Source organism: Schistocerca gregaria, unplaced genomic scaffold, assembly GCF_023897955.1.
Source record: "Schistocerca gregaria isolate iqSchGreg1 unplaced genomic scaffold, iqSchGreg1.2 ptg000178l, whole genome shotgun sequence".
NCBI classification, from domain to species: domain Eukaryota; kingdom Metazoa; phylum Arthropoda; class Insecta; order Orthoptera; family Acrididae; genus Schistocerca; species Schistocerca gregaria.
Window position 1 is genome coordinate 11818815 of NW_026061728.1, and position 23240 is coordinate 11842054.

Below are 23240 nucleotides of genomic sequence, written 5' to 3' on the forward strand. Positions count from 1 at the left end.
TGGAGAGCACATCGGTTACGTGTCAGATGTGTAGCCAAGCAGTAATGGGTCGCCATAGCTGCAAATATTAGCCGGTAATATGAAGTTTTGTCAGCTGAAGCCTGATGATGCAGACGACCGTAAGGTCGATGTACCCAAGCGTACCGCTAAGCCGCGCCTCTTCAGCTCAGTGGTAGAGCACTGCTCTAATGAACCAGGCATCGGAAGTTCCATCCTCACAGGAGAAAGATGAATTTTGGAAATCAGTTGCGCGTGGTGGCCGGATAGCAAACAGTATCTGTGATGACGAACAATTAGCGACAGGCGTTTTTTTAAGAATTACTCTCAGATGTGATTAAGGCGAATGGCGCAGATAAAGCATTTGCCAAAGCGGTACAGCATAAAGTGGGACGAGGCAGTCTGAATTACATTTTATAGATGTATTTCTCACATATCTCAGAGCCTCTCGCGGTCGTCGTCGTCGTCGTCGTCGTCGTCGCCGCCGCCGCCGCTTCTGCAGAAGTAGCAAATGGCCATCGTAGCAAATGCGGCGAGGGACGCCCTGCCTTCGATTCCGAATGCACAAAGTGTGTGGTCTTGTTTCTCAGTCTATATTTGGTCGGTCTCGTAAGAGGTTGAATGTAACGAATGGGTGGGAAGGAGCAAATGGCAGCGGCTGTGTAGAACGAAAACACAAATGCTCATGGGTGTGAGCGTTTCGAGAAGAGTCGTATACATGACATAGTTGGTCGTCAGTGACCATGTGGCCTAATGGATAAGGCGTCGGACTTCGGATCTGATGATTACAGGTTCGAATGTTGTCATGCACGCTTTTTTCCAGTTCTGAAAAAGAAACATACCGTTTTAATGTAGCAATTGAGCAGTACGAAACGGTCTGAATGTTGCTGTTGACCATTTTTTGCTTGGAAATGCTCTTGAGCTTGAAACACACACAACAAGACCGGTGTTAACTAGCGAAATGGTCGGCAGAGTGCCGACACCGCGAGTTTTGACTGGCACTTGCACATCTAAAACAACGTCGGAAAGTAACTCGTTCGGCTTTTGAGTCACATAAAGTATGTGTGTTAATTTTGACGCCACTAGCTCTGCATGCTGTCATGCAATTTCTTTACCTCTCAGAAATGATTATGACATAAAAGTGAAGTACGTGACGAGTGTGACGTTAGGAAAACATTAGGCAGCATGGAGAGATTCTGTACGGTACCACCCAACCAAACGAGTACTGTGTGACGTGCTATCCGGCAGGTATTCAACGAGGTAGCCGGCTAGCTCAGTCGGTAGAGCGTCAGACTGTCAATCCTAGGGTCGTGGGTTCGAGCCACACGCTGGGCGGAACGGAATTTTGTTCCGCTGCAGATGTAAATTACCGTTTTTCTGATTAACGAGATGTAATGGAAATAGCAACTTTAAACTTTGCCTACGTCTCTGTCAGTCACAAGGAAACTGTATTTGAATGTGAAGGTGATTTTGTAGACATGTGTGGAAGACATGTTCTGAAATGCAAGTGTTGTTGTTTGGAGAGCACATCGGTTACGTGTCAGATGTGTAGCCAAGCAGTAATGGGTCGCCATAGCTGCAAATATTAGCTGGTAATATGAAGTGTTGTCAGCTGAAGTCTGATGATGCAGACGACCGTAAGGACGAAGTACCCAAGAGTACCGCTAGGCCGCGCCTCTTTAGTGGTAGAGCACTGCTCTAATAAACCAGGCATCGGAAGTTCCATCCTCACAGGAGGAAGATGAATTTTGGAAATCAGTTGCGCGTTGTGGCCGTATAGGAAACAGTATCTGTGATGACGAACAATTAGCGACAGGCGTTTTTTTAAGAATTACTCTCAGATGTGATTAAGGCGAATGGCGCAGATAAAGCATTTGCCAAAGCGGTACAGCATACAGTGGGACGAGGCAGTCTGAATTACATTTTATAGATGTATTTCTCACATATCTCAGAGCCTCTCGCGGTCGTCGTCGTCGTCGTCGTCGTCGTCGTCGTCGCCGCCGCCGCCGCTTCTGCAGAAGTAGCAAATGGCCATCGTAGCAAATGCGGCGAGGGACGCCCTGCCTTCGATTCCGAATGCACAAAGTGTGTGGTCTTGTTTCTCAGTCTATATTTGGTCGGTCTCGTAAGAGGTTGAATGTAACGAATGGGTGGGAAAGAGCAAAGGGCAGCGGCTGTGTAGAACGAAAACACAAATCCTCAGGGGTGTGAGCGTTTCGAGAAGAGTCGTATACATGACATAGTTGGTCGTCAGTGACCATGTGGCCTAATGGATAAGGCGTCGGACTTCGGATCTGATGATTAGAGGTTCGAATGTTGTCATGCACGCTTTTTTCCAGTTCTGAAAAAGAAACATACCGTTTTTATGTAGCAATTGAGCAGTACGAAACGGTCTGAATGTTGCTGTTGACCATTTTTTGCTTGGAAATGCTCTTGAGCTTGAAACACACACAACAAGACCGGTGTTAACTAGCGAAATGGTCGGCAGAGTGCCGACACCGCGAGTTTTGACTGGCACTAGCACATCTAAAACAACGTCGGAAAGTAACTCGTTCGGCTTTTGAGTCACATAAAGTATGTGTGTTAATTTTGACGCCACTAGCTCTGCATGCTGTCATGCAATTTCTTTACCTCTCAGAAATGATTATGACATAAAAGTGAAGTACGTGACGAGTGTGACGTTAGGAAAACATTAGGCAGCATGGAGAGATTCTGTACGGTACCACCCAACCAAACGAGTACTGTGTGACGTGCTATCCGGCAGGTATTCAACGAGGTAGCCGGCTAGCTCAGTCGGTAGAGCGTCAGACTCTTAATCCTAGGGTCGTGGGTTCGAGCCACACTCTGGGCGGAACGGAATTTTGTACCGCTGCAGATGTAAATTACCGTTTTTCTGATTAACGAGATGTAATGGAAATAGCAACTTTAAACTTTGCCTACGTCTCTGTCAGTCACAAGGAAACTGTATTTGAATGTGAAGGTGATTTTGTAGACATGTGTGGAAGACATGTTCTGAAATGCAAGTGTTGTTGTTTGGAGAGCACATCGGTTACGTGTCAGATGTGTAGCCAAGCAGTAATGGGTCGCCATAGCTGCAAATATTAGCCGGTAATATGAAGTGTTGTCAGCTGAAGTCTGATGATGCAGACGACCGTAAGGACGAAGTACCCAAGAGTACCGCTAGGCCGCGCCTCTTTAGCTCAGTGGTAGAGCACTGCTCTAATAAACCAGGCATCGGAAGTTCCATCCTCACAGAAGGAAGATGAATTTTGGAAATCAGTTGCGCGTTGTGGCCGTATAGCAAACAGTATCTGTGATGACGAACAATTAGCGACAGGCGTTTTTTTAAGAATTACTCTCAGATGTGATTAAGGCGAATGGCGCAGATAAAGCATTTGCCAAAGCGGTACAGCATAAAGTGGGACGAGGCAGTCTGAATTACATTTTATAGATGTATTTCTCACATATCTCAGAGCCTCTCGCGGTCGTCGTCGTCGTCGTCGTCGTCGTCGCCGCCGCCGCCGCTTCTGCAGAAGTAGCAAATGGCCATCGTAGCAAATGCGGCGAGGGACGCCCTGCCTTCGATTCCGAATGCACAAAGTGTGTGGTCTTGTTTCTCAGTCTATATTTGGTCGGTCTCGTAAGAGGTTGAATGTAACGAATGGGTGGGAAGGAGCAAATGGCAGCGGCTGTGTAGAACGAAAACACAAATGCTCATGGGTGTGAGCGTTTCGAGAAGAGTCGTATACATGACATAGTTGGTCGTCAGTGACCATGTGGCCTAATGGATAAGGCGTCGGACTTCGGATCTGATGATTACAGGTTCGAATGTTGTCATGCACGCTTTTTTCCAGTTCTGAAAAAGAAACATACCGTTTTAATGTAGCAATTGAGCAGTACGAAACGGTCTGAATGTTGCTGTTGACCATTTTTTGCTTGGAAATGCTCTTGAGCTTGAAACACACACAACAAGACCGGTGTTAACTAGCGAAATGGTCGGCAGAGTGCCGACACCGCGAGTTTTGACTGGCACTTGCACATCTAAAACAACGTCGGAAAGTAACTCGTTCGGCTTTTGAGTCACATAAAGTATGTGTGTTAATTTTGACGCCACTAGCTCTGCATGCTGTCATGCAATTTCTTTACCTCTCAGAAATGATTATGACATAAAAGTGAAGTACGTGACGAGTGTGACGTTAGGAAAACATTAGGCAGCATGGAGAGATTCTGTACGGTACCACCCAACCAAACGAGTACTGTGTGACGTGCTATCCGGCAGGTATTCAACGAGGTAGCCGGCTAGCTCAGTCGGTAGAGCGTCAGACTGTCAATCCTAGGGTCGTGGGTTCGAGCCACACGCTGGGCGGAACGGAATTTTGTTCCGCTGCAGATGTAAATTACCGTTTTTCTGATTAACGAGATGTAATGGAAATAGCAACTTTAAACTTTGCCTACGTCTCTGTCAGTCACAAGGAAACTGTATTTGAATGTGAAGGTGATTTTGTAGACATGTGTGGAAGACATGTTCTGAAATGCAAGTGTTGTTGTTTGGAGAGCACATCGGTTACGTGTCAGATGTGTAGCCAAGCAGTAATGGGTCGCCATAGCTGCAAATATTAGCTGGTAATATGAAGTGTTGTCAGCTGAAGTCTGATGATGCAGACGACCGTAAGGACGAAGTACCCAAGAGTACCGCTAGGCCGCGCCTCTTTAGTGGTAGAGCACTGCTCTAATAAACCAGGCATCGGAAGTTCCATCCTCACAGGAGGAAGATGAATTTTGGAAATCAGTTGCGCGTTGTGGCCGTATAGGAAACAGTATCTGTGATGACGAACAATTAGCGACAGGCGTTTTTTTAAGAATTACTCTCAGATGTGATTAAGGCGAATGGCGCAGATAAAGCATTTGCCAAAGCGGTACAGCATACAGTGGGACGAGGCAGTCTGAATTACATTTTATAGATGTATTTCTCACATATCTCAGAGCCTCTCGCGGTCGTCGTCGTCGTCGTCGTCGTCGTCGTCGCCGCCGCCGCCGCTTCTGCAGAAGTAGCAAATGGCCATCGTAGCAAATGCGGCGAGGGACGCCCTGCCTTCGATTCCGAATGCACAAAGTGTGTGGTCTTGTTTCTCAGTCTATATTTGGTCGGTCTCGTAAGAGGTTGAATGTAACGAATGGGTGGGAAAGAGCAAAGGGCAGCGGCTGTGTAGAACGAAAACACAAATCCTCAGGGGTGTGAGCGTTTCGAGAAGAGTCGTATACATGACATAGTTGGTCGTCAGTGACCATGTGGCCTAATGGATAAGGCGTCGGACTTCGGATCTGATGATTAGAGGTTCGAATGTTGTCATGCACGCTTTTTTCCAGTTCTGAAAAAGAAACATACCGTTTTTATGTAGCAATTGAGCAGTACGAAACGGTCTGAATGTTGCTGTTGACCATTTTTTGCTTGGAAATGCTCTTGAGCTTGAAACACACACAACAAGACCGGTGTTAACTAGCGAAATGGTCGGCAGAGTGCCGACACCGCGAGTTTTGACTGGCACTAGCACATCTAAAACAACGTCGGAAAGTAACTCGTTCGGCTTTTGAGTCACATAAAGTATGTGTGTTAATTTTGACGCCACTAGCTCTGCATGCTGTCATGCAATTTCTTTACCTCTCAGAAATGATTATGACATAAAAGTGAAGTACGTGACGAGTGTGACGTTAGGAAAACATTAGGCAGCATGGAGAGATTCTGTACGGTACCACCCAACCAAACGAGTACTGTGTGACGTGCTATCCGGCAGGTATTCAACGAGGTAGCCGGCTAGCTCAGTCGGTAGAGCGTCAGACTCTTAATCCTAGGGTCGTGGGTTCGAGCCACACTCTGGGCGGAACGGAATTTTGTACCGCTGCAGATGTAAATTACCGTTTTTCTGATTAACGAGATGTAATGGAAATAGCAACTTTAAACTTTGCCTACGTCTCTGTCAGTCACAAGGAAACTGTATTTGAATGTGAAGGTGATTTTGTAGACATGTGTGGAAGACATGTTCTGAAATGCAAGTGTTGTTGTTTGGAGAGCACATCGGTTACGTGTCAGATGTGTAGCCAAGCAGTAATGGGTCGCCATAGCTGCAAATATTAGCCGGTAATATGAAGTGTTGTCAGCTGAAGTCTGATGATGCAGACGACCGTAAGGACGAAGTACCCAAGAGTACCGCTAGGCCGCGCCTCTTTAGCTCAGTGGTAGGGCACTGCTCTAATAAACCAGGCATCGGAAGTTCCATCCTCACAGAAGGAAGATGAATTTTGGAAATCAGTTGCGCGTTGTGGCCGTATAGCAAACAGTATCTGTGATGACGAACAATTAGCGACAGGCGTTTTTTTAAGAATTACTCTCAGATGTGATTAAGGCGAATGGCGCAGATAAAGCATTTGCCAAAGCGGTACAGCATAAAGTGGGACGAGGCAGTCTGAATTACATTTTATAGATGTATTTCTCACATATCTCAGAGCCTCTCGCGGTCGTCGTCGTCGTCGTCGTCGTCGTCGTCGTCGCCGTCGCCGCCGCCGCTTCTGCAGAAGTAGCAAATGGCCATCGTAGCAAATGCGGCGAGGGACGCCCTGCCTTCGATTCCGAATGCACAAAGTGTGTGGTCTTGTTTCTCAGTGTATATTTGGTCGGTTTCGTAAGAGGTTGAATGTAACGAATGGGTGGGAAAGAGCAAGTGGCAGCGGCTGTGTAGAACGAAAACACAAATCCTCAGGGGTGTGAGCGTTTCGAGATGAGTCGTATACATGACATAGTTGGTCGTCAGTGACCATGTGGCCTAATGGATAAGGCGTCGGACTTCGGATCTGATGATTACAGGTTCGAATGTTGTCATGCACGCTTTTTTCCAGTTCTGAAAAAGAAACATACCGTTTTAATGTAGCAATTGAGCAGTACGAAACGGTCTGAATGTTGCTGTTGACCATTTTTTGCTTGGAAATGCTCTTGAGCTTGAAACACACACAACAAGACCGGTGTTAACTAGCGAAATGGTCGGCAGAGTGCCGACACCGCGAGTTTTGACTGGCACTTGCACATCTAAAACAACGTCGGAAAGTAACTCGTTCGGCTTTTGAGTCACATAAAGTATGTGTGTTAATTTTGACGCCACTAGCTCTGCATGCTGTCATGCAATTTCTTTACCTCTCAGAAATGATTATGACATAAAAGTGAAGTACGTGACGAGTGTGACGTTAGGAAAACATTAGGCAGCATGGAGAGATTCTGTACGGTACCACCCAACCAAACGAGTACTGTGTGACGTGCTATCCGGCAGGTATTCAACGAGGTAGCCGGCTAGCTCAGTCGGTAGAGCGTCAGACTCTTAATCCTAGGGTCGTGGGTTCGAGCCACACTCTGGGCGGAACGGAATTTTGTACCACTGCAGATGTAAATTACCGTTTTTCTGATTAACGAGATGTAATGGAAATAGCAACTTTAAACTTTGCCTACGTCTCTGTCAGTCACAAGGAAACTGTATTTGAATGTGAAGGTGATTTTGTAGACATGTGTGGAAGACATGTTCTGAAATGCAAGTGTTGTTGTTTGGAGAGCACATCGGTTACGTGTCAGATGTGTAGCCAAGCAGTAATGGGTCGCCATAGCTGCAAATATTAGCCGGTAATATGAAGTGTTGTCAGCTGAAGTCTGATGATGCAGACGACCATAAGGACGAAGTACCCAAGAGTACCGCTAGGCCGCGCCTCTTTAGCTCAGTGGTAGAGCACTGCTCTAATAAACCAGGCATCGGAAGTTCCATCCTCACAGAAGGAAGATGAATTTTGGAAATCAGTTGCGCGTTGTGGCCGTATAGCAAACAGTATCTGTGATGACGAACAATTAGCGACAGGCGTTTTTTTAAGAATTACTCTCAGATGTGATTAAGGCGAATGGCGCAGATAAAGCATTTGCCAAAGCGGTACAGCATAAAGTGGGACGAGGCAGTCTGAATTACATTTTATAGATGTATTTCTCACATATCTCAGAGCCTCTCGCGGTCGTCGTCGTCGTCGTCGTCGTCGTCGTCGTCGTCGCCGTCGCCGCCGCCGCTTCTGCAGAAGTAGCAAATGGCCATCGTAGCAAATGCGGCGAGGGACGCCCTGCCTTCGATTCCGAATGCACAAAGTGTGTGGTCTTGTTTCTCAGTGTATATTTGGTCGGTTTCGTAAGAGGTTGAATGTAACGAATGGGTGGGAAAGAGCAAGTGGCAGCGGCTGTGTAGAACGAAAACACAAATCCTCAGGGGTGTGAGCGTTTCGAGATGAGTCGTATACATGACATAGTTGGTCGTCAGTGACCATGTGGCCTAATGGATAAGGCGTCGGACTTCGGATCTGATGATTACAGGTTCGAATGTTGTCATGCACGCTTTTTTCCAGTTCTGAAAAAGAAACATACCGTTTTAATGTAGCAATTGAGCAGTACGAAACGGTCTGAATGTTGCTGTTGACCATTTTTTGCTTGGAAATGCTCTTGAGCTTGAAACACACACAACAAGACCGGTGTTAACTAGCGAAATGGTCGGCAGAGTGCCGACACTGCGAGTTTTGACTGGCACTTGCACATCTAAAACAACGTCGGAAAGTAACTCGTTCGGCTTTTGAGTCACATAAAGTATGTGTGTTAATTTTGACGCCACTAGCTCTGCATGCTGTCATGCAATTTCTTTACCTCTCAGAAATGATTATGACATAAAAGTGAAGTACGTGACGAGTGTGACGTTAGGAAAACATTAGGCAGCATGGAGAGATTCTGTACGGTACCACCCAACCAAACGAGTACTGTGTGACGTGCTATCCGGCAGGTATTCAACGAGGTAGCCGGCTAGCTCAGTCGGTAGAGCGTCAGACTCTTAATCCTAGGGTCGTGGGTTCGAGCCACACTCTGGGCGGAACGGAATTTTGTACCACTGCAGATGTAAATTACCGTTTTTCTGATTAACGAGATGTAATGGAAATAGCAACTTTAAACTTTGCCTACGTCTCTGTCAGTCACAAGGAAACTGTATTTGAATGTGAAGGTGATTTTGTAGACATGTGTGGAAGACATGTTCTGAAATGCAAGTGTTGTTGTTTGGAGAGCACATCGGTTACGTGTCAGATGTGTAGCCAAGCAGTAATGGGTCGCCATAGCTGCAAATATTAGCCGGTAATATGAAGTGTTGTCAGCTGAAGTCTGATGATGCAGACGACCATAAGGACGAAGTACCCAAGAGTACCGCTAGGCCGCGCCTCTTTAGCTCAGTGGTAGAGCACTGCTCTAATAAACCAGGCATCGGAAGTTCCATCCTCACAGAAGGAAGATGAATTTTGGAAATCAGTTGCGCGTTGTGGCCGTATAGCAAACAGTATCTGTGATGACGAACAATTAGCGACAGGCGTTTTTTTAAGAATTACTCTCAGATGTGATTAAGGCGAATGGCGCAGATAAAGCATTTGCCAAAGCGGTACAGCATAAAGTGGGACGAGGCAGTCTGAATTACATTTTATAGATGTATTTCTCACATATCTCAGAGCCTCTCGCGGTCGTCGTCGTCGTCGTCGTCGTCGTCGTCGTCGCCGTCGCCGCCGCCGCTTCTGCAGAAGTAGCAAATGGCCATCGTAGCAAATGCGGCGAGGGACGCCCTGCCTTCGATTCCGAATGCACAAAGTGTGTGGTCTTGTTTCTCAGTCTATATTTGGTCGGTCTCGTAAGAGGTTGAATGTAACGAATGGGTGGGAAAGAGCAAAGGGCAGCGGCTGTGTAGAACGAAAACACAAATGCTCATGGGTGTGAGCGTTTCGAGAAGAGTCGTATACATGACATAGTTGGTCGTCAGTGACCATGTGGCCTAATGGATAAGGCGTCGGACTTCGGATCTGATGATTACAGGTTCGAATGTTGTCACGCTCGTTCTTTTCCAGTTCTGAAAAAGAAACGTAATGTTTTAATGTAGTAATTGAGCAGTACGAAACGGTCTGAATGTTGCTGTTGACCATTTTTTGCTTGGAAATGCTCTTGAGCTTGAAACACACACAACAAGACCGGTGTTAACTACCGAAATGGTCGGCAGAGTGCCGACACCGCGAGTTTTGACTGGCACTTGCACATTTAAAACAACGTCGGAAAGTAACTCGTTCGGCTTTTGAGTCACATAAAGTATGTGTGTTAATTTGTACGCCAATAGCTCTGCATGCTGTCATGCAATTTCTTTACCTCTCAGAAATGATTATGACATAAAAGTGAAGTACGTGACGAGTGTCACGTTTGGAAAACTTTAGGCAGCATGGAGAGATTCAGTATGGGACCACCCAACCCAAACGAGTACTGTGTGACGTGCTATCCGACAGGCATTCAACGACGTAGCAGGCTAGCTCAGTCGGTAGAACGTCAGACTCTTAATCCTAGGGTCGTGGGTTCGAGCCACACGCTGGGCGGAACGGAATTTTGTTCCACTGCAGATGTAAATTACCGTTTTTCTGATTAACGAGATGTAATGGAAATAGCAACTTTAAACTTTGCCTACGTCTCTGTCAGTCACAAGGAAACTGTATTTGAATGTGAAGGTGATTTTGTGGACATGTGTGGAAGACATGTTCTGAAATGCAAGTGTTGTTGTTTGGAGAGCACATCGGTTACGTGTCAGATGTGTAGCCAAGCAGTAATGGGTCGCCATAGCTGCAAATATTAGCCGGTAACATGAAGTTTTGTCAGCTGAAGCCTGATGATGCAGACGACCGTAAGGTCGGTGTACCCAAGCGTACCGCTAGGCCGCGCCTCTTCAGCTCAGTGGTAGAGCACTGCTCTAATAAACCAGGCATCGGAAGTTCCATCCTCACAGGAGAAAGATGAATTTTGGAAATCAGTTGCGCATTGTGGCCGTATAGCAAACAGTATCTGTGATGACGAACAATTAGCGACAGGCGTTTTTTTAAGAATTACTCTCAGATGTGATTAAGGCGAATGGCGCAGATAAAGCATTTTGCCAAAGCGGTACAGCATAAAGTGGGACGAGGCAGTCTGAATTAGATTTTATAGATGTATTTCTCACATATCTCAGAGCCTCTCGCGGTCGTCGTTGTCGTCGTCGTCGTCGCCGCCGCCGCCGCTTCTCCAGAAGTAGCAAATGGCCATCGTAGCAAATGCGGCGAGGGACGCCCTGCCTTCGATTCCGAATGCACAAAGTGTGTGGTCTTGTTTCTCAGTCTATATTTGGTCGGTCTCGTAAGAGGTTGAATGTAACGAATGGGTGGGAAAGAGCAAGGGGCAGCGGCTGTGTAGAACGAAAACACAAATGCTCATGGGTGTGAGCGTTTCGAGATGAGTCGTATAATGACATAGTTGGTCGTCAGTGACCGTGTGGCCTAATGGATAAGGCGTCGGACTTCGGATCTGATGATTACAGGTTCGAATGTTGTCACGCTCGTTTTTTTCCAGTTCTGAAAAAGAAACATACCGTTTTAATGTAGCAATTGAGCAGTACGAAACGGTCTGAATGTTGCTGTTGACCATTTTTTGCTTGGAAATGCTCTTGAGCTTGAAACACACACAAGACCGGTGTTAATTAGCGAAATGGCCCTCAGAGTGCCAACACCGCGAGTTTTGACTGCACTTGCACATCTAAAACAACGTCGGAAAGTAACTCGTTCGGCTTTTGAGTCACATAAAGTATGTGTGTTAATTTTGACGCCACTAGCTCTGCACGCTGTCATGAAATTTCTTTACCTCTCAGAAATGATTATGACATAAAAGTGAAGTACGTGACGAGTGTGACGTTAGGGAAACATTAGGCAGCATGGAGAGATTCTGTATGGAACCACCCAACACAAACGAGTACTGTGTGACGTGCTATACGGCACGAATTCAACGAGGTAGCCGGCTAGCTCAGTCGGTAGACCGTCGGACTCTTAATCCTAGGGTCGTGGGTTCGAGCCACACGCTGGGCGGAACGGAATTTTGTTCCGCTGCAGATGTAAATTACCGTTTTTCTGCTTAACGAGATGTAATGGAAATAGCAACTTTAAACTTTGCCTACGTCTCTGTCAGTCACAAGGAAACTGTATTTGAATGTGAAGGTGATTTTGTAGACATGTGTGGAAGACATGTTCTGAAATGCAAGTGTTGTTGTTTGGAGAGCACATCGGTTACGTGTCAGATGTGTAGCCAAGCAGTAATGGGTCGCCATAGCTGCAAATATTAGCCGGTAATATGAAGTGTTGTCAGCTGAAGTCTGATGATGCAGACGACCTTAAGGACGAAGTACCCAAGAGTACCGCTAGGCCGCGCCTCTTTAGCTCAGTGGTAGAGCACTGCTCTAATAAACCAGGCATCGGAATTTCCATCCTCACAGGAGAAAGATGAATTTTGGAAATCAGTTGCGCGTCGTGGCCGGATAGCAAACAGTATCTGTGATGACGAACAATTAGCGACAGGCGTTTTTTTAAGAATTACTCTCAGATGTGATTAAGGCGAATGGCGCAGATAAAGCATTTGCCAAAGCGGTACAGCATAAAGTGGGACGAGGCAGTCTGAATTACATTTTATAGATGTATTTCTCACATATCTCAGAGACTCTCGCGGTCGTCGTCGTCGTCGTCGTCGTCGTCGTCGCCGACGCCGCCGCCGCCGCTTCTGCAGAAGTAGCAAATGGCCATCGTAGCAAATGCGGCGAGGGACGCCCTGCCTTCGATTCCGAATGCACAAAGTGTGTGGTCTTGTTTCTCAGTCTATATTTGGTCGGTCTCGTAAGAGGTTGAATGTAACGAATGGGTGGGAAAGAGCAAGGGGCAGCGGCTGTGTAGAACGAAAACACAAATGCTCAGGGGTGTGAGCGTTTCGAGATGAGTCGTATACATGTTATAGTTGGTCGTCAGTGACCATTGCCCTAATGGTTAAGGCGTCGGACTTCCGATGAGATGATTACAGGTTCGAATGTGGCCCGCCCGTTTTTTTCCAGTTCTGAAAAAGAAACATACCGTTTTAATGTAGCAATTGAGCAGTACGAAACGGTCTGAATGTTGCTGTTGACCATTTTTTGCTTGGAAATGCTCTTGAGCTTGAAACACACACAACAAGACCGGTGTTAACTAGCGAAATGGTCGGCAGAGTGCCGACACCGCGAGTTTTGACTGGCACTTGCACATCTAAAACAACGTCGGAAAGTAACTCGTTCGGCTTTTGAGTCACATAAAGTATGTGTGTTAATTTTGACGCCACTAGCTCTGCATGCTGTCATGCAATTTCTTTACCTCTCAGAAATGATTATGACATAAAAGTGAAGTATGTGACGAGTGTGACGTTAGGAAAACATTAGGCAGCATGGAGAGATTCTGTATGGGACCACCCAAACACAAACGAGTACTGTGTGACGTGCTATCCGGCAGGTATTCAACGAGGTAGCCGGCTAGCTCAGTCGGTAGACCGTCAGACTCTTAATCCTAGGGTCGTGGGTTCGAGCCACACGCTGGGAGGAATGGAATTTTGTTCCGCTGCAGATGTAAATTACCGTTTTTCTGATTAACGAGATGTAATGGAAATAGCAACTTTAAACTTTGCCTACGTCTCTGTCACTCACAAGGAAACTGTATTTGAATGTGAAGGTGATTTTGTAGACATGTGTGGAAGACATGTTCTGAAATGCAAGTGTTGTTGTTTGGAGAGCACATCGGTTACGTGTCAGATGTGTAGCCAAGCAGTAATGGGTCGCCATAGCTGCAAATATTAGCCGGTAATATGAAGTGTTGTCAGCTGAAGTCTGATGATGCAGACGACCGTAAGGACGAAGTACCCAAGAGTACCGCTAGGCCGTGCCTCTTTAGCTCAGTGGTAGGGCACTGCTCTAATAAACCAGGCATCGGAAGTTCCATCCTCACAGGAGAAAGATGAATTTTGGAAATCTGTTGCGCGTCGTGGCCGTATAGCAAACAGTATCTGTGATGACGAACAATTAGCGACAGGCGTTTTTTTAAGAATTACTCTCAGATGTGATTAAGGCGAATGGCGCAGATAAAGCATTTGCCATAGCGGTACAGCATAAAGTGGGACGAGGCAGTCTGAATTACATTTTATAGATGTATTTCTCACATATCTCAGAGCCTCTCGCGGTCGTCGTCGTCGTCGCCGCCGCCGCTTCTGCAGAAGTAGCAAATGGCCATCGTAGCAAATGCGGCGAGGGACGCCCTGCCTTCGATTCTGAATGCACAAAGTGTGTGGTCTTGTTTCTCAGTCTATATTTGGTCGGTCTCGTAAGAGGTTGAATGTAACGAATGGGTAGGAAAGAGCAAGGGGCAGCGGCTGTGTAGAACGAAAACACAAATCCTCAGGGGTGTGAGCGTTTGGAGATGAGTCGTATACATGATATAGTTGGTCGTCAGTGACCATGTGGCCTAATGGATAAGGCGTCGGACTTCGGATCTTATGATTACAGGTTCGAATGTTGTTACGCTCGTTTTTTTCCAGTTCTGAAAAAGAAACATACCGTTTTAATGTAGCAATTGAGCAGTACGATACGGTCTGAATGTTGCTGTTGACCATTTTTTGCTTGGAAATGCTCTTGAGCTTGAAACACACACAACAAGACCGGTGTTAACTAGCGAAATGGTCGGCAGAGTGCCGACACCGCGAGTTTTGACTGGCACTTGCACATCTAAAACAACGTCGGAAAGTAACTCGTTCGGCTTTTGAGTCACATAAAGTATGTGTGTTAATTTTGACGCCACTAGCTCTGCATGCTGTCATGCAATTTCTTTACCTCTCAGAAATGATTATGACATAAAAGTGAAGTATGTGACGAGTGTGACGTTAGGAAAACATTAGGCAGCATGGAGAGATTCAGTATGGGACCACCCAAACACAAACGAGTACTGTGTGACGTGCTATCCGGCAGGTTTTCAACGAGGTAGCCGGCTAGCTCAGTCGGTAGACCGTCAGACTCTTAATCCTAGGGTCGTGGGTTCGAGCCACACGCTGGGCGGAACGGAATTTTGTTCCGCTGCAGATGTAAATTACCGTTTTTCTGATTAACGAGATGTAATGGAAATAGCAACTTTAAACTTTGCCTACGTCTCCGTCACTCACAAGGAAACTGTATTTGAATGTGAAGGTGATTTTGTAGACATGTGTGGAAGACATGTTCTGAAATGCAAGTGTTGTTGTTTGGAGAGCACATCGGTTACGTGTCAGATGTGTAGCCAAGCAGTAATGGGTCGCCATAGCTGCAAATATTAGCCGGTAATATGAAGTGTTGTCAGCTGAAGTCTGATGATGCAGACGACCGTAAGGACGAAGTACCCAAGAGTACCGCTAGGCCGCACCTCTTTAGCCCAGTGTTAGAGCACTGCTCTAATAAACCAGGCATCGGAAGTTCCATCCTCACAGGAGAAAGATGAATTTTGGAAATCAGTTGCGCGTCGTGGCCGTATAGCAAACAGTATCTGTGATGACGAACAATTAGCGACAGGCGTTTTTTTAAGAATTACCCTCAGATGTGATTAAGGCGAATGGCGCAGATAAAGCATTTGCCAAAGCGGTACAGCATAAAGTGGGACGAGGCAGTCTGAATTACATTTTATAGATGTATTTCTCACATATCTCAGAGCCTCTCGTGGTCGTCGTCGTCGTCGTCGTCGTCGTCGTCGTCGTCGTCGTCGTCGTCGCCGCCGCCGCCGTTTCTGCAGAAGTAGCAAATGGCCATCGTAGCAAATGCGGCGAGGGACGCCCTGCCTTCGATTCCGAATGCACAAAGTGTGTGGTCTTGTTTCTCAGTCTATATTTGGTCGGTCTCGTAAGAGGTTGAATGTAACGAATGGGTGGTGAAGAGCAAGGGGCAGCGGCTGTGTAGAACGAAAACACAAATGCTCATGGGTATGAGCGTTTCGCGATGAGTCGTATACATGACATAGTTCGTCGTCAGTGACCATGTGGCCTAATGGATAAGGCGTCGGACATCGGATCTGATGATTACAGGTTCGAATGTTGTCACGCTCGTTTTTTTTCCAGTTCTGAAAAAGAAACATACCGTTTTAATGTAGCAATTGAGCAGTACGAAACGGTCTGAATGTTGCTGTTGACCATTTTTTGCTTGGAAATGCTCTTGAGCTTGAAACACACACAACAAGACCGGTGTTAACTAGCGAAATGGTCGGCAGAGTGCCGACACCGCGAGTTTTGACTGGCACTTGCACAACTAAAACAACGTCGGAAAGTAACTCGTTCGGCTTTTGAGTTACATAAAGTATGTGTGTTAATTTTGACACCACTAGCTCTGCATGCTGTCATGCAATTTCTTTACCTCTCAGAAATGATTATGACATAAAATTGAAGTACGTGACGAGTGTGACGTTAGGGAAACATTAGGCAGCATGGAGAGATTCTGTATGGAACCACCCAACACAAACGAGTACTGTGTGACGTGCTATACGGCACGAATTCAACGAGGTAGCCGGCTAGCTCAGTCGGTAGACCGTCGGACTCTTAATCCTAGGGTCGTGGGTTCGAGCCACACGCTGGGCGGAACGGAATTTTGTTCCGCTGCAGATGTAAATTACCGTTTTTCTGCTTAACGAGATGTAATGGAAATAGCAACTTTAAACTTTGCCTACGTCTCTGTCAGTCACAAGGAAACTGTATTTGAATGTGAAGGTGATTTTGTAGACATGTGTGGAAGACATGTTCTGAAATGCAAGTGTTGTTGTTTGGAGAGCACATCGGTTACGTGTCAGATGTGTAGCCAAGCAGTAATGGGTCGCCATAGCTGCAAATATTAGCCGGTAATATGAAGTGTTGTCAGCTGAAGTCTGATGATGCAGACGACCTTAAGGACGAAGTACCCAAGAGTACCGATAGGCCGCGCCTCTTTAGCTCAGTGGTAGAGCACTGCTCTAATAAACCAGGCATCGGAATTTCCATCCTCACAGGAGAAAGATGAATTTTGGAAATCAGTTGCGCGTCGTGGCCGGATAGCAAACAGTATCTGTGATGACGAACAATTAGCGACAGGCGTTTTTTTAAGAATTACTCTCAGATGTGATTAAGGCGAATGGCGCAGATAAAGCATTTGCCAAAGCGGTACAGCATAAAGTGGGACGAGGCAGTCTGAATTACATTTTATAGATGTATTTCTCACATATCTCAGAGACTCTCGCGGTCGTCGTCGTCGTCGTCGTCGTCGTCGTCGCCGACGCCGCCGCCGCCGCTTCTGCAGAAGTAGCAAATGGCCATCGTAGCAAATGCGGCGAGGGACGCCCTGCCTTCGATTCCGAATGCACAAAGTGTGTGGTCTTGTTTCTCAGTCTATATTTGGTCGGTCTCGTAAGAGGTTGAATGTAACGAATGGGTGGGAAAGAGCAAGGGGCAGCGGCTGTGTAGAACGAAAACACAAATGCTCAGGGGTGTGAGCGTTTCGAGATGAGTCGTATACATGTTATAGTTGGTCGTCAGTGACCATTGCCCTAATGGTTAAGGCGTCGGACTTCCGATGAGATGATTACAGGTTCGAATGTGGCCCGCCCGTTTTTTTCCAGTTCTGAAAAAGAAACATACCGTTTTAATGTAGCAATTGAGCAGTACGAAACGGTCTGAATGTTGCTGTTGACCATTTTTTGCTTGGAAATGCTCTTGAGCTTGAAACACACACAACAAGACCGGTGTTAACTAGCGAAATGGTCGGCAGAGTGCCGACACCGCGAGTTTTGACTGGCACTTGCACATCTAAAACAACGTCGGAAAGTAACTCGTTCGGCTTTTGAGTCACATAAAGTATGTGTGTTAATTTTGACGCCACTAGCTCTGCATGCTGTCATGCAATTTCTTTACCTCTCAGAAATGATTATGACATAAAAGTGAAGTATGTGACGAGTGTGACGTTAGGAAAACATTAGGCAGCATGGAGAGATTCTGTATGGGACCACCCAAACACAAACGAGTACTGTGTGACGTGCTATCCGGCAGGTATTCAACGAGGTAGCCGGCTAGCTCAGTCGGTAGACCGTCAGACTCTTAATCCTAGGGTCGTGGGTTCGAGCCACACGCTGGGAGGAATGGAATTTTGTTCCGCTGCAGATGTAAATTACCGTTTTTCTGATTAACGAGATGTAATGGAAATAGCAACTTTAAACTTTGCCTACGTCTCTGTCACTCACAAGGAAACTGTATTTGAATGTGAAGGTGATTTTGTAGACATGTGTGGAAGACATGTTCTGAAATGCAAGTGTTGTTGTTTGGAGAGCACATCGGTTACGTGTCAGATGTGTAGCCAAGCAGTAATGGGTCGCCATAGCTGCAAATATTAGCCGGTAATATGAAGTGTTGTCAGCTGAAGTCTGATGATGCAGACGACCGTAAGGACGAAGTACCCAAGAGTACCGCTAGGCCGTGCCTCTTTAGCTCAGTGGTAGGGCACTGCTCTAATAAACCAGGCATCGGAAGTTCCATCCTCACAGGAGAAAGATGAATTTTGGAAATCTGTTGCGCGTCGTGGCCGTATAGCAAACAGTATCTGTGATGACGAACAATTAGCGACAGGCGTTTTTTTAGGAATTACTCTCAGATGTGATTAAGGCGAATGGCGCAGATAAAGCATTTGCCATAGCGGTACAGCATAAAGTGGGACGAGGCAGTCTGAATTACATTTTATAGATGTATTTCTCACATATCTCAGAGCCTCTCGCGGTCGTCGTCGTCGTCGCCGCCGCCGCTTCTGCAGAAGTAGCAAATGGCCATCGTAGCAAATGCGGCGAGGGACGCCCTGCCTTCGATTCTGAATGCACAAAGTGTGTGGTCTTGTTTCTCAGTCTATATTTGGTCGGTCTCGTAAGAGGTTGAATGTAACGAATGGGTAGGAAAGAGCAAGGGGCAGCGGCTGTGTAGAACGAAAACACAAATCCTCAGGGGTGTGAGCGTTTGGAGATGAGTCGTATACATGATATAGTTGGTCGTCAGTGACCATGTGGCCTAATGGATAAGGCGTCGGACTTCGGATCTTATGATTACAGGTTCGAATGTTGTTACGCTCGTTTTTTTCCAGTTCTGAAAAAGAAACATACCGTTTTAATGTAGCAATTGAGCAGTACGATACGGTCTGAATGTTGCTGTTGACCATTTTTTGCTTGGAAATGCTCTTGAGCTTGAAACACACACAACAAGACCGGTGTTAACTAGCGAAATGGTCGGCAGAGTGCCGACACCGCGAGTTTTGACTGGCACTTGCACATCTAAAACAACGTCGGAAAGTAACTCGTTCGGCTTTTGAGTCACATAAAGTATGTGTGTTAATTTTGACGCCACTAGCTCTGCATGCTGTCATGCAATTTCTTTACCTCTCAGAAATGATTATGACATAAAAGTGAAGTATGTGACGAGTGTGACGTTAGGAAAACATTAGGCAGCATGGAGAGATTCAGTATGGGACCACCCAAACACAAACGAGTACTGTGTGACGTGCTATCCGGCAGGTTTTCAACGAGGTAGCCGGCTAGCTCAGTCGGTAGACCGTCAGACTCTTAATCCTAGGGTCGTGGGTTCGAGCCACACGCTGGGCGGAACGGAATTTTGTTCCGCTGCAGATGTAAATTACCGTTTTTCTGATTAACGAGATGTAATGGAAATAGCAACTTTAAACTTTGCCTACGTCTCCGTCACTCACAAGGAAACTGTATTTGAATGTGAAGGTGATTTTGTAGACATGTGTGGAAGACATGTTCTGAAATGCAAGTGTTGTTGTTTGGAGAGCACATCGGTTACGTGTCAGATGTGTAGCCAAGCAGTAATGGGTCGCCATAGCTGCAAATATTAGCCGGTAATATGAAGTGTTGTCAGCTGAAGTCTGATGATGCAGACGACCGTAAGGACGAAGTACCCAAGAGTACCGCTAGGCCGCACCTCTTTAGCCCAGTGTTAGAGCACTGCTCTAATAAACCAGGCATCGGAAGTTCCATCCTCACAGGAGAAAGATGAATTTTGGAAATCAGTTGCGCGTCGTGGCCGTATAGCAAACAGTATCTGTGATGACGAACAATTAGCGACAGGCGTTTTTTTAAGAATTACCCTCAGATGTGATTAAGGCGAATGGCGCAGATAAAGCATTTGCCAAAGCGGTACAGCATAAAGTGGGACGAGGCAGTCTGAATTACATTTTATAGATGTATTTCTCACATATCTCAGAGCCTCTCGTGGTCGTCGTCGTCGTCGTCGTCGTCGTCGTCGTCGTCGTCGTCGTCGTCGCCGCCGCCGCCGTTTCTGCAGAAGTAGCAAATGGCCATCGTAGCAAATGCGGCGAGGGACGCCCTGCCTTCGATTCCGAATGCACAAAGTGTGTGGTCTTGTTTCTCAGTCTATATTTGGTCGGTCTCGTAAGAGGTTGAATGTAACGAATGGGTGGTGAAGAGCAAGGGGCAGCGGCTGTGTAGAACGAAAACACAAATGCTCATGGGTATGAGCGTTTCGCGATGAGTCGTATACATGACATAGTTCGTCGTCAGTGACCATGTGGCCTAATGGATAAGGCGTCGGACATCGGATCTGATGATTACAGGTTCGAATGTTGTCACGCTCGTTTTTTTTCCAGTTCTGAAAAAGAAACATACCGTTTTAATGTAGCAATTGAGCAGTACGAAACGGTCTGAATGTTGCTGTTGACCATTTTTTGCTTGGAAATGCTCTTGAGCTTGAAACACACACAACAAGACCGGTGTTAACTAGCGAAATGGTCGGCAGAGTGCCGACACCGCGAGTTTTGACTGGCACTTGCACAACTAAAACAACGTCGGAAAGTAACTCGTTCGGCTTTTGAGTTACATAAAGTATGTGTGTTAATTTTGACACCACTAGCTCTGCATGCTGTCATGCAATTTCTTTACCTCTCAGAAATGATTATGACATAAAATTGAAGTACGTGACGAGTGTGACGTTAGGAAAACATTAGGCAGCATGGAGAGATTCTGTATGGGACCACCCAACCAAACAAGTACTGTGTGACGTGCTATCCGGCAGGTATTCAACGAGGTAGCCGGCTAGCTCATCCGGTGGAGCGTCGGACTCTTAATCCTAGGGTCGTGGGTTCGAGCCACACGCTGGGCGGAACGGAATTTTGTTCCGCTGCAGATGTAAATTACCGTTTTTCTGATTAACGAGATGTAATGGAAATAGCAACTTTAAACTTTGCCTACGTCTCTACCAGTCACAAGGAAACTGTATTTGAATGTGAGGTGATTTTGTAGACATGTGTGGAAGACATGTTCTGAAATGCAAGTGTTGTTGTTTGGAGAGCACATCGGTTACGTGTCAGATATGTAGCCAAGCAGTAATGGGTCGCCATAGCTGCAAATATTAGCCGGTAATATGAAGTGTTGTCAGCTGAAGTCTGATGATGCAGACGACCGTAAGGACGAAGTACCCAAGAGTACCGCTAGGCCGCGCCTCTTTAGCTCAGTGGTAGAGCACTGCTCTAATAAACCAGGCATCGGAAGTTCCATCCTCACAGGAAAAAGATGAATTTTGGAAATCAGTTGCGCGTCGTGGCCGTATAGCAAACAGTATCTGTGATGACGAACAATTAGCGACAGGCGTTTTTTTAAGAATTACTCTCAGATGTGATTAAGGCGAATGGCGCAGATAAAGCATTTTTTTTTAAATTCTTTATTTCCATAAAATAATGTTAATTTTACATCTAGCCCACTGCCTTATTTGATTAGTGGGCCAAGTTAGTTATACAAGGATAATTGGCAGCTAATTCTAAGTCCTATGTAGTAACTAGTTAGTATATAAGTGATCAGTAAGCAATGGGCAACATTAGTGTTAGTCTACTACAAACATTTAATCTTAAGACTAGTTACTAATCCTACAGCGTTATAGTTGTGTCAGCTAATTTATATAAACCTACTATAGAGCCTTGCTCATTGAGCTAATCCCAATGAGCGTGCCCCTGACACTGGGCAGGCCAAGATGGTAATCGCTGCAGGTTACTAATAATAATGTCTAAAAACTAAGTCCTACAACTTAACTAACTTATCCTAATGTCAAGTCCGGTGCGTTGTCTGGTTCGGTAAGGCTGCACCCCCCCCCCCCCCCAGAATCCTGTGGCGCGGCGGATTCAGACTGAGGAAGTCGGCCTTTCCGCGCCCAGGCGGTTTGGGAGTAGGGTATCAAACTCTATCTGTGTCCTGGTTTATCTCTTTCTTGTACTACTATAGTTCTTTCAGGTAGTCCTTTATGACTCTCTGAGATATCGATGATATCGATGATATCGAAAGTGTCGCGATGTCTGATTAGTCTATATGTGTCGTTGTGTGGTAGTTGGTCCCGCAGCACTGAGGCCACATCATTGAAAAGGGGGCAGTCGTAGACTACATGGTCAGGAGTACCCTCCGGAACACCACAGTCACACGCAGGTGTCGCCTTTTTACCAAATCGACATAGATATGTCGAGTACGGTCCATGTCCAGTGAGGAAGTGGATGAGTCCCCGGGATGGATTGAAATGTGACATTCCCATCCTTTCCCTGACATCTGGTAGGAGGTCAAAGGTTCGACGCCCTGTTTCTTCGGTTTCCCACGAAAGTTGCCATAGCAGCTCCCCTTTTTTCCTAATCTCTACTTTATTTTCAGTCCTGCTGCCCAGAATTTCCTTGGTTTTTTCCAAATTCACCTTTTTAGTCCAGTACCAAGCGGCCTGCTCCCGAATTTTGATATCCAGGGGGCAAAGCCCCATTAAAACTAACAGGGCTCCTCCCAGTGTAGTTCTGTATGCCCCCACTGATCTCAGAATCATATTTCTCTGCACTCTCCTCACTGTCATGGCGGGCACCACCCTCGTGAGCCTGTGTGCCCAGACTCCGGATCCGTAACCCACTATGGATGTTAGTATACTGTTATGATAAAGTTTGATGAGATGTGGTGGAAGATGAAACCGCTTGTGCCCAATGGAGATGAGGTTGTTGAGTACCTGTAAAGCTCTTTGAGTTACGGTTTCGATGTGTCTACCAAAAGTCCACCTTTCATCAATGATGATACCAAGGTAGCGTGTCTCACGTCGCCGGAGAACTGGTGATCCATCTATCCTAACAGTTGGGTTACGAGCTAATTGTCCCTTTAGAAGAAGGTACGTAGACTTGGCCGGTGAAATTGTCATTTTAGTCTTGCGGCACCACAGTTGAAGTGTGTTTATTGTTCTCTCGATCTTAGGCTCTATGTCTTCTCGGCTACGGCCGCCGACCAGTAGGAGGAGATCATCT

The 23240-nt window shown here is 46.3% G+C and overlaps 4 non-coding genes across 4 annotated transcripts; all 4 read left to right on the top strand.

The window, feature by feature from the left end:
• The first annotated feature begins 1259 nt into the window (after positions 1 to 1259).
• On the top strand, positions 1260 to 1332 carry Trnad-guc (transfer RNA aspartic acid (anticodon GUC)). The gene has a single exon. It is a non-coding gene; the product is annotated as a tRNA-Asp (tRNA).
• Positions 1333 to 4290: 2958 nt separating this feature from the next.
• Positions 4291 to 4363, top strand: Trnad-guc (transfer RNA aspartic acid (anticodon GUC)). Its single transcript has one exon. It is a non-coding gene; the product is annotated as a tRNA-Asp (tRNA).
• A 7525-nt stretch (positions 4364 to 11888) lies between these two features.
• Trnak-cuu (transfer RNA lysine (anticodon CUU)) lies at positions 11889 to 11961 on the top strand. The gene has a single exon. It is a non-coding gene; the product is annotated as a tRNA-Lys (tRNA).
• Positions 11962 to 16452: 4491 nt separating this feature from the next.
• Trnak-cuu (transfer RNA lysine (anticodon CUU)) lies at positions 16453 to 16525 on the top strand. Its single transcript has one exon. It is a non-coding gene; the product is annotated as a tRNA-Lys (tRNA).
• Positions 16526 to 23240: the final 6715 nt, after the last annotated feature.